This window comes from Nerophis ophidion, linkage group LG04 (genome assembly GCF_033978795.1).
Source record: "Nerophis ophidion isolate RoL-2023_Sa linkage group LG04, RoL_Noph_v1.0, whole genome shotgun sequence".
Classification (NCBI taxonomy): Eukaryota; Metazoa; Chordata; class Actinopteri; order Syngnathiformes; family Syngnathidae; genus Nerophis; species Nerophis ophidion.
In genome coordinates, this window is record NC_084614.1 from 12560966 (window position 1) to 12573162 (window position 12197).

The 12197-nt window shown below is 38.1% G+C and overlaps 1 protein-coding gene across 2 annotated transcripts in view; it reads left to right on the forward strand.

Moving 5' to 3' along the window:
* Positions 1-12197, forward strand: part of elmo1 (engulfment and cell motility 1 (ced-12 homolog, C. elegans)) — a 214730-nt gene that overhangs the window by 38589 nt on the left and 163944 nt on the right. Inside the window, exon 2 of one of the 2 annotated variants that reach the window (XM_061897073.1) lies at positions 6005-6094. The exons of the other annotated variant lie outside the window; for it this stretch is intronic. The gene's annotated coding sequence lies outside the window, so the exon portion shown is untranslated. The remainder of the gene's footprint in view (positions 1-6004; positions 6095-12197) is intronic. 2 annotated transcript variants of the gene reach the window in all.

The following is a 12197-nucleotide window of genomic DNA, read 5'->3' on the forward strand; positions in this document are numbered from 1 at the left end:
ACAGGAAGCTTTTGAGTCGTTAATGAAATGATGGTAAACACCGTGTTGGCCGGGGTCGTGAACCCCTAATGAGGGCTGTAAAGATCCCCGAGGGCTACTTGGAAAATGCCAGACCTTGGTGACAAAAAGGGGGGGTTAGGGTCTTGTGTAGTCTGTAATGTCAGTTTTTACCTCAAGGGGCAACGCTGAGTCAGGATAGGGCTTTGAACCCAAGGCGTGTGCGGAGGTTTATTCCTCTTTGTGTCATATGCTGGGGGGTTAATGGGGCCCCTTGGGGGCCATATGGCAGGCGACCCCGTGTCATCTGGACCAGTGGAACCACAGCTTATGAATAATAGAAATGTGTTGCACGCTGTGTCTGGTGACGCATTATTACATTGAAGTTACTTTTATTAATAGTGAAGGATTTTCATGACGTCCTTTCTCAGGCTTCACTGCACGCCTTAAAGGCCTACTGAAATTGGTACCAGTATTTCTTATTCAAACGGGGATAGCAGGTCCATTCTATGTTTCATACTTGATCTTTTCGCGATATTACCATATTTTTGCTGAAAGGATTTAGTAGAGAACATCCACGATAAAGTTCGCAACTTTTGGTCGCTAATAAAAAAGCCTTGCCTGTACCGGAAGTAGCGGACGATCTGCGCGTGACGTCACGGGTTGTGGAACTCCTCACATCTGAACATTGTTTACAATCATGGCCACCAGCAGCGAGAGCGATTCAGACCGAGAAAGCGACAATTTTCCCATTAATTTGAGCGAGGATGAATGATTTGTGGATGAGGAAAGTGAGAGTTACGGACTAGAAATAAATAAATAAATAAAAAAGACAGGGCAGTGGGAGCGATTCAGATGTTATTAGACACATTCACTAGGACAGTCCTGGAAAATCCCTTTTCTTCTTATTGTGTTACTAGTGTTTTAGTGAGATTATATGGTGCCTGAAAGTCGGAGGGGTGTGGCGACCGCCAGTGTCTCTGAGGGAAGCCACGTTTCTCGACGAGGCGAAGCGAAGGCAGCCGGTCGGGCCGGGCTGAGGTTTTTTTTCCCCTCCTCCATGGTGGAAGCATCCCACGTTCAGGGGCTGCCGGTCAGAGGAGGCAACAGAGTCCGCAGCTGTCTCTTTGACAGGTGCACGAGGAACGACGCAAGCTCCGCTCATGTCCACGGTAAGAGCCGACTTATTACCACAATTTTCTCACCGAAACCTGCCGGTTGACATGTGGTCGGGAACCATGTTCGCTTGACCGCTCTGTTCCACAGTAAAGCTTCACCTTCGGGAATGTAAACAATGAAACACCGGCTATGTTTGTGTTGCTAAAGGCAGCTGCAATACACCGCGTCCCATCTACATCTTTCTTCTTTGACGTCTCCATTATTAATTGAACAAATTGAAAAAGATTCAGCGACACAGATGTCCAGAATACTGTGTAATTATGCGATTAAAGCAGACGACTTATTGGTGGGTTCGGGCTGGAACAAAATGTCCGCTACAATCCTTGACGTCACGTGTCATACGCGTCATCAAGAAACTACGGGAAATTTAAAATTGTAATTTAGTAAACTAAGGCGGCCATCCATATTGGCATGTGTTGCAATGTTAATATTTCATCATTGATATTTAAACTATCAGACTGCGTGGTCGCTAGTAGTGGCTTTCAGTAGGCCTTTAAAAACACGGCCTTTGTTACAGAGGTAGTAATATGCTGGGCTAGCATGACGTTAAAACGTGACGCTAGCTTGTAGTTAATGTTGCTAACTTAACATTAGCTCACATAAAGCTATGCTAATGTCGCTAACTTAGCACAATGTCAAATAATTATTAGCATTTAGCTTGCATCGCTATGTTCATGTTGCTAAATTAGCATGATATTAAATTATATTACAATGTAGCTCATTCAGCATGATGTTAAATTGTAATGTTAGCATTTAGCCCACATAGCTATGTTGCTATTTCTAACTGAACATGATGTTAAATAGTCATTATGTACCTCACATAGTTATGCTAATGTTGCTAACTTAGCCTGATGTTAAAGTATAAAGTGTTGTTATCCTTGCACGATGCTAAAATGCAATATTAGCTCACATAGCTATGGTAATGTTGCTATCCTTGCCCGATGCTACAATGCAATATTAGCTCACATAGCTACGCTAGAGTTGCTAACCTTACATGATGTTAAAATATAATATTAGCTCACATAGCTACGCTAGTGTTGCTAGCTTTGCACAATGTCAAAATGTAACATTAGCACGTGGCTCACATAATGTTGCTAACCTGGCATGATGCTAAAATGTAATGTCAACCTGTAGTTTACGTTTGTCCTCCAACTTAATATGACGTTGGTGTATGTGACGTCTATTACGTTGGGCAAGTGCACAGTTGCAGTGTGTGAAAAGTGGATCAAGTACACAACAGTACTTCTTGGACACACACACACACACACAACTAATTAGCGAAGCATCACGATGCTATGTTCCATCATTGACGCTAACATCTCTAATAGTTAAAAATACTTTGCTATGGTACTTTTAACGCAATTAATACTTTTAAATCTGATGAAATGTTGATGTTCAGCTTTGAATCTTTGGGGTTGGGGAGGGAGAAACTAATGAAGTATTTCTGAGCCGGGAGCCTGCGTGCCATTTACTCGAAACCCCGCCCCTTTCCACCCGCTGATCATCGGCAGCGACAATGACGGGAGACCCCGAGGCCACGCTTCAGGGCGCTCGCCATCCCAAGTTCGGGTCATGTGACCGAGGCGGGGATGAATGGTGCTTTTTGGTTGGATGGAGGAGGAAGTCATGGTAACACATCTATAGCTCCATTGTCTCACCCCTGTGTGTGTGTGGGTGTGGGTGTGGGTATGGGTGTGTGTGTGTGTGTGTTCTAGTATTTCTACCCTTCTGGAGACATGAAGAAGGAAAAGTATCTTCCATATGAGGAGGTGTGACAAATCATGGTCCCAAATTCCATATGAGGAGGTGTGACATAAATCATGGTCCCAAATTCCATATGATGAGGTGTGACATAAATCATGGTCCCAAATTCCATATGAGGAGGTGTGACATAAATCATGGTCCCAAATTCCATTTGATGAGGTGTGACATAAATCATGGTCCCAAATTCTATATGATGAGGTGTGACATAAATCATGGTCCCAAATTCCATATGATGAGGTGTGACATAAATCATGGTCCCAAATTCCATATGATGAGGTGTGACATAAATCATGGTCCCAAATTCCATATGATGTGTGACATAAATCATGGTCCCAAATTCCATATGATGAGGTGTGACATAAATCATGGTCCCAAATTCCATATGAGGAGGTGTGACATAAATCATGGTCCCAAATTCCATATGAGGAGGTGTGACATAAATCATGGTCCCAATAACGTTGCATCTAATAGAGGATGTCTCATTTGCACCCCTGCTGGTGGCATCCATCAAAATGAGGGTGCTCCCCAAAAGGAGGGGATTTTTCCCATTGACTCTGTTGCAAGTCTTGTGTATTCTTTGTAACTTGCTTGTGTGTGCTATGGCTATTGAGCCCCCCCCCCCCCTCTGGTTTTACACTGAATATGTTTTCCTCACCCCTCTCCCTGTAATGTTTGGGACTGTGCTGAAAAAGTGCTCCCCGCTTTGGTCAACATATGAAATAAGTGTTTGTAAAAAATTGGAGTGCTCCCCCTCTGGTCAACATATGAAATAACAAGTGTGAGTAAAAAATTGAAGTGCTCCCCCCCTGGCCAACATATGAAATAACAAGTGTGCGGAATGAAATTTAAATCCTTTTTGGGAGCACCCTCATTTTGCTAGACAACACCAGCAGGGGTGCAAATGAGACATTCTCTATTAGATGCAAGGTTATTGGGACCATGATTTATGTCACACCTCCTCATATGGAAGCCACGTTTCCTTCGTCGTGCCTCAAGTTGGGTAGAAATACAAGAACACACATACACACACTAGCGCGTAAAGGCTCCCAGGGTAAACAACTAATTGTGTTTTTGTCTCTCCGCAGCTCTTTGTGCTGACCTTGATGCACCACTTACATAACGGGGGAGGACAATGTGTTATTTTGAAAGGTGTTGTGTATATTAGTCAGGGGGGGAAATAACGCTGAGGCATGTTTCATGGTCCCCTTATGTAACACCTGAAGTGCAGCACTCACACACCGCCATGATTAATGGTGTGTGTGTGTGTGTGGCAATTAGATTTAATGAGTATAGTTCCCAGCACCGCATGCTTTATTGCTGCCTAATGTCTTTCCTTCCCCCAACTCCATTGTCCACTTTGGCCACTTAGGAGACAGGAAGTGTCAAACATCCTCGCTCGTAAGCCTTTCCCACACCTTCCTATCAGCAGGAACATGGCGGGGCTTTTATTTTGTTAATAGACAAACATGCGACTGTTGTGTCAGAGGTGTGACTCTTTGGCCGGTTCCATCCGATTACCGCGTTGACGATGCGGTTCAGAATCGATTCTCGATTCAAACCGATTCTCCCGATGTATTTTTGTATATTTCGGACTATACACCGTAGGGGTGTAAAAAAAAACAAAAAAAACAAACTTATTTCTTTGAATTGCTGCCGGGGCGCTAATTAATTTAAAACCCCTTTTCACTCCGGCGCTTACCAAAGGCATGCGGTAAATTTAGGCCTGCGCTTATAAATTTGAGTGTGATGTGAGGATACCATCATGAAAAGCACATTTAATTAAAAAAAACGTCATTATGGTCTTACCTTTACTTATAAATGAAGTCCATGCGCAGCTCCTTCTGATCAAAAGCATCCATAACTTGTTTATAGACGTCTTCCTTATCTTTCTTCAGTTTTAAAAGTCTCTCTGTCTCGATGGAGATCTTCCTTTATTACCTCCTGCTTCGATTGAAAGTCCAGTTTAGAAAACTGTTTTGTTTTAGATATGTAATCCTCCATGTTAAAAGTGCAAGCGAGAGGAAAAAATAAACGAACGCTGCTTGTTGTCACTTCTTCTGCAGCCGGGTAGTTGCAAGAAGGATCACTAGCGCCCTCTACCACTAGGAGGCGGGAGTCATTTAATGACTCATATTTGACACACGCAGCTACGGTATATTAATAAAACATAGCTGCTTACTGTTCTTTTTAGCATATTCAATAGCTTGGACCTTAAATCCTACTGAATAGCTCTTAATCTTCTTCCATTTATGCGATTTCAAATGATTGAAATCAGCCTCCTCCATTTTGAAAATGATGACAGGTGAGGTGTCACTCGTGACGTGACGAGTTTGACCATGCAGAAATTTTAGGCATATGCTAATTATTTGGCGAAACGAGTTTGACCCGGCAGTAATTCTAAACATGTGCTTATAAAAATAATATTTTGCAAAACGAGTTTGACCCGGCAGAAATTCTAGGCAGGCGCATACTATCTACCCGGCGGCAATTCAAGGAAATACAGTATATATTGATTATAAAACGGTGCGGCAATAAGGGGGTGTACTCATCTCCTCAGAGGGAAGTGGGCGTCTCCATCTCATCGCTGCCTAGGGGGCAATGGACTACGGACTGTTGTGAAGTAGGCCGGCTTCGTCGCGTGAAGAAGCCTACAATTTTTGGTTTTGTTTTCTCCGCTCCGCATGCTGAATGGCAATATGCAATATATATCTCGATATTTTTTCCGTAAATTAAAAAAAGTATCCTAGACTTCTCTTTTGTAAAGTAAATCTGAGCGATGAGAATCTACATCAATTATATGATTTGCCTGAGAAGCTGGACAGGACAAAAAATATATATATATATTTTTTCTTTTTTTTCCCCCCAAGACTTTAGTTTAGGCGGTCGCTCTTTGTTGTTAAGGCGGCCGCCTAAACAACAAAGCGCTGCTGGAAACCCTGACCATAACGCAAATAGTTTAAACAAAAAAAGAACATGCAAAGATATTTAAAAGGTGTGTTATTGTTTTATTGTATTGTTATTGTTGTAACGCTATCTTTACGCCAAACTCTTACTGTTTGGACAGATCTTTCAACCGGAAGTGGAAGTGCCGTTCTGTCTTACGGTCGTCCGTAGCGGTTCTACTTGTATGGACTCACCACTCCAAGCAACGTTTGTAAGTTTTACAATATAACTAAAACAATTCTTACTTACTAAACCGTCCCATGTGTGTTGTCTGTAGGAGAGTTTTCATGCATATTTTTACAGGCTATCATAATTAAATCAAGCTACATTCGTTAGCATTAGCTAATATGCTAATATGTATACGAGTGTCCGTGTTGGTATTAGTAACTTACAATGGCATTCTTTTTGGATTGTTTCTCTTTTGTAAATTCACCAAAACGTCCCCGAGGAGTTATTGAGTCTGTTAAACTGACTGGAGAGCTAGCTTCCGCACTCATCTGTAGCGTTTCTACTCGTATGGACTCACCACTCCAAGCAACGTTCGTAAGTTTTACAATATAACTAAAACAATTCTTACTTACTAAACCGTCCCATGTGTGTCGTCTGTAGGAGTGTTTTCATGCATATTTATTTGTACGTGCTATCATGGTGTAATTAAGCTACGTTTGTTAGCATTAGCTAATATGCTAACACGTTTACGAGTGTCTGTGTTGGTCTTTTCAACTTACAATGGCATTCTTTTCGGATGGTCTCAGCATTGTGAATTCACCAAAACGTCACCGTGGAGTTATTGAGTCTGTTTAGGTGATTGGAAAGTTAGCTTCTGCAGCTAGTGGGTCCATGACCATGACTTCTGTTTTGTTTGATCAGCCGTCTTACTGCCATGTTACAAACACTGTTCGGGAACAATTACGGTATGTAAAAAAACATGTACTAAATATTTGTGTGAAAAACTCATTTCACAACATGTATATCTACGCCTTTTAGTCCTGTGTGACTCATATATGGAAAAATGTAAAATTTTTCTCAAATTTGGTTGGTGCGGCTTAAATGCCGGTACGCTCTACAGATTAGAAAATCCGGTATATGGCGCACAAAATAGTGACGTTAAAGGATATTAGGGTTAACTTTGCCGGCCATACTTTTAGAAGTTAATAAAGATTTTTTCCTGTTAATTATGTACAGTCGTGGTCAAAAGTTTACATCCACTTGTAAAGAACATAATGTCACGGCTGCACCAATTTTGTCAAGAAAAGTGGTCGAAAACTCAAGCGGAAGGTTGTGGATGGCTATCAAAAGCGCCTTATTGCAGTGAAACTGGCCAAAGGACATGAATAGAATAGAATAGAAAGCAATTTATTGATCCCTGGGGGAAATTCAGCACCGCAGTTCGCTCACAATAAACAATAAACACTTGGGTATTTCTCACATGTGAATAGTATAAATACAGTCTATTATACAGCATTATTCACATGTGAATAATATATATACAGTCTACTATACAGTGTTATTCACAAGTAAATAGTATAGTCTATTATACTGCATTATTCACATGTGAATAATGTACACACAGTCTATTATACCGCATTATTCAAATGTGAATAATATATATACAGTCTATTATACAGTCTTATTCACATGTGAATAGTATAAATACAGTCTATTATACAGCATTATTCACATGTGAATAGTATAAATACAGTCTATTATACAGCAATATTCACATGTGAATAGTATAAATAGTCTATTATACATCATTATTTACATGTGAATAGTATAGTGTATTATACAGCAATATTCACATGTGAATAATATAAATACAGTATTATACAGCATTATTCACATGTGAATACTATAAATACAGTATTATACAGCATTATTCAAATGTGAATACTATAAATACAGTATTATACAGCATTATTCAAATGTGAATAATATAAATACAGTCTATTATACAGTGTTATTCACATGTGAATAATATAAATACAATATTATCCAGCATTATTCAAATGTGAATAATACATATACAGTCTATTATACAGTGTTATTCACATGTGAATAGTATAAATACAGTCTATTATACAGTATTATCCACATGTGAATAATATAAATACAATTTATTTTACAGCATTATTCACATGTGAATAATATACATGCAGTTTATTTTACAGCATTATTTACATGTGAATAATATACATAAAGTCTATTATACAGCATTATTCACATGTGAATAATATACATAAAGTCTATTATACAGCATTATTCACGTGTGAATAATATAAATACAGTCTATTCTACATTTAAGTACAGTCAAAAAGGAACATATGCATTATACAGTCTGATGGCTGTCGGTATGTAAGCAAATATTAACATTGCTGTATGTATACTTTTGACCCAGCACATTTGCTCACATTTTCAATAGAGCCATAATAAATTCATAAAAGAAACAAACTTCATGAATGTTTTTTATGACCAACAAGCATTTGCTGCAATCACTCTATCACAAAAAAACAGACTTGTAGAAATGACTGGAAACTCAAGACAACCATGTCATAATGTTCTTTACAAGTGTATGTAAACTTTTGACCACGACTGTATGTTTTATGAGTAGTATATCATCTTTTTTTATTATTTGTACTAACTTTTGATTTAATTAGTATGTATATTATATGTGATGTCGTAATTCAGGGGTCACCAACACGGTCGCCCGTAAGGACCAGATGAGTCGCCCGCTTGCCTGTTCTAAAAATAGCTCAAATAGCAGCACTTACCAGTGAGCTGCCTCTATTTTTTACATTTTATTTATTTACTAGCAAGCTGGTCTCGCTTTGCTCGACAATTTTTAATTCTAAGAGAGACAAAACTCAAATAGAATTTGAAAATCCAAGAAAATATTTTAAAGACTTGGTCTTCACTTCTTTAAATAAATTCATTTATTTTTTTACTTTGCTTCTTATAGCTTTGAGAAAGACAATTTTAGAGAAAAAACAACCTTAAAAAGGATTTTAGGATTTTTAAACACATATACCTTTTTACCTTTTAAATTCCTTCCTCTTCTTTCCTGACAATTTAAATCAATGTTCAAGTATTGTTTTTTTTATTGTAAAGAATAATAAATACATTTTTATTTAATTTTTCATTTTAGCTTCTGTCTTTTCGACGAAGAATATTTCTGAAATAGTTCTTCAAACTTATAATGATTAAATTAAAAAAAAAAATATTCTGGCAAATCTAGAAAATCTTTAGAATCAAATTTAATCTAATTTCAAAGTATTGAATTTCTTTTTAAAAATTTGTTCTGGAAAATCTAGAAGAAATAATGATTTGTCTTTGTTAGAAATATAGCTTGGTCCAATTTGTTATATATTCTAACAAAGTGCAGATTGGATTTTAACCTTTTTAAAATATGTCATCAAAATTCTAAAAATTAATCTTAATCAGGAAAAATGACTAATGATGTTCCATAAATTATTTTTTTCATTTTTTCAAAAAGATTCGAAATAGCTAGCTTTTCTCTTCTTTTTTTCGGTTGAATTTTGAATTTTAAAGAGTCGAAATTGAAGATAAACTATGTTTCAAAATTAAATCTTCATTTTTTTCCTGTTTTCTCCTCTTTTAAACCGTTCAATTAAGTGTTTTTTTCATCATTTATTCTCTACAAAAAAACCTTCCGTAAAAGGAAAAAAATGTACGACAGAATGACAGACAGAAATACCCTTTTTTTTTTACATATATAGATTTATTTATTAAAGGTAAATTGAGCAAATTTTCTATTTCTGGCAATTTATTTAAGTGTGTATCAAACTAGTAGCCCTTGGCATTAATCAGTACCCAAGAAGTAGCTCTTGCTTTCAAAAAGGTTGCTGACCCCTGATGTAATCTCGTCCCAACTTTTTCAAATGACGTGGTGAAATGTCGGCCATGTTGCGGCAGTGTATGCTTGTGATCCGTGAACACAACACAGCGTTGTGAAAGCGATGGTAAATATTCCCCTTTTTTTTTTAACGCTGACTCAGGTCCGGGCGGTCGCCGTACGACCTTGAAGCGCGTTTTCTTGTTCCTGTTATTGATGTTAGCGTCGCAGGTTGTGACCCCTCCATGAGAGTTTTACAACCTAATTTGCATTTCTGCTTGGTGACGGATGGTGGGCGGGGCCAGGGAGTGACGCAATAACATGGAGACTACACACACACACACACACACACATATGCTGGCTGGTGTGTGTGTGTGTGCCTGCATTGACTTGAAATATCACAAGGAAAGTGGATTATTCCTTTTTTTTTTTTTTTTTCCGGATGGCGGCGCTGAATAAAAGATGTTACCTGGAGGTGTTCCGGAAGATTCTTCGCCGCGTGTTTGGTTTGCATGAAAGCGACGTGATGGAGAAGAGTCACACCTGCGTGATAGTTTGTTCAGCAGCGGTGATATTGCCAAAAGTATTTGGCCACCTGCCTTGACTCACATATGAACTTGAAGTGCAATCCCATTCCTAACACATAGGGTTCAATATTAAGTGGGCTGTCCACACGGTTGCGGAGTATTTTTATATGAATTTTCCACCATTCTTCCAAATGCGCATTAGTGAGGTCACACACTGACTTTGGTCATTCTAATTCATCCTAAAGGTGAACCCGTCAGGACTCTGTGCAGGCCAGTCAAGTTCATCCACACCAGACTTTGTCATTATGTCTTTATGGACCTTGGTTTGTTCACTGGTGCACAGTCATGTTGGAAGAGTAAGGGGCTCGCTCCAAACTGTTCCCACAATGTTGGCAGCATGGAATTGTCCAAAATGTCCTTTGGATTCTTCTGACACAAAGATATTTCGTGAGCCCGGTAGTCTGAGGGAACAAGTCTTTTAATTTCATAAGCAGTGTGGAAAATTGTCTCTCGCTCTCATGCCTCCACTCACCATTAACTCATAACCCCGTCTCTCGTCCCGGCTGCTGCTGAGAAGGGCGACAGGTGATTAGATAACGAGTCCCAGCTGTGAGCCACATGCTAACAATATGTTTTAACATACTAAGTTAGCAATGTTAAGATTGCTATGTGAGCTACATGCTAACATTAAATTTTAACATGTTAATTTAGCAATATTAACATAGTCATGTGAGCTACATGCTAACATTACATTTTAACATGCTAAGTTAGCAATATTAAGATTGCGTTGTAAGCTAGATGCTAACATGGCATTTTAACATGCCATGTTAGCAATGTTAAGATTGCTATGTGAGCTACATGTTAACTTTACATTTTAACATGCTAAGTTAGCAATATTTAGATTGCTCTGTGAGCTATTTGCTGGCATCACATTTTAACTTAAGTTAGCAATATTAACATAGCTATGTGAGCTACATGCTAACATTACATTTTAATATGCCAAGTTATCAATATTAAGATTGCTCTGTGAGATACATGCTAACATTACATTTCAACATGCTAAGTTAGCAATATTAACATGGACATATGAGCTACATGCTGACATTATATTTTAACATCATGCTAGGTTAGTAACATTAACATAGCTATGTGAGCTACATGCTAACATTGCATTTTAACATGCCAAGTTAGCAATACAAGATTGCTCTGTGAGCTGCTTGCTAACATTACATTTTAAACATGCTAAGTTAGCGATATTAACATAGCCATGTGAGCTACATGCTGACATTACATTTTAACATACTAAGTTAGTAATATTAAGATTGCTATGTGAGTTACATGCTAACATTACATTTTAGAATGCTAAGTTAGCAATATTAAGATTGCTATGAGAGTTACATGCTGACATTACATTTTAACATGCTAGGTTAGCAACAGTAACATAGTTTTCTGAGCTACATGCTAACATTACATTTTAACATGCTTATTTAGCAATATTAACATAGCTATGTGAGCTACATGCTAACATTACATTTTACCATGCCAAGTTAGCAATATTAACATAACCATGTGAGCTACATGCTAACATTACATTTTAACATGCCAAGTTAGCAATATTAACATAGCCATGTGAGCTACATGCTAACATTACATTTTAACATGCCATGTTACCAATATAAGATTACTCTGTGAGCTACATGCTAACATTAAATTTTGCCATGCTAAGTTAGCAATATTAACATAGCCATGTGAGCTTAATGCTAATATTACATTTCAAACATGCTAAGTTAGCAATATTAACATAGCTATGTGAGCTACATGCCAACATGACATTTTACCATGCCAAGATAGCAATATTAACATAGCCATGTGAGCTACATGCTAACATTACATTTTACCATGCCAAGTTAGCAGTATTATCATAGCCATGTGAG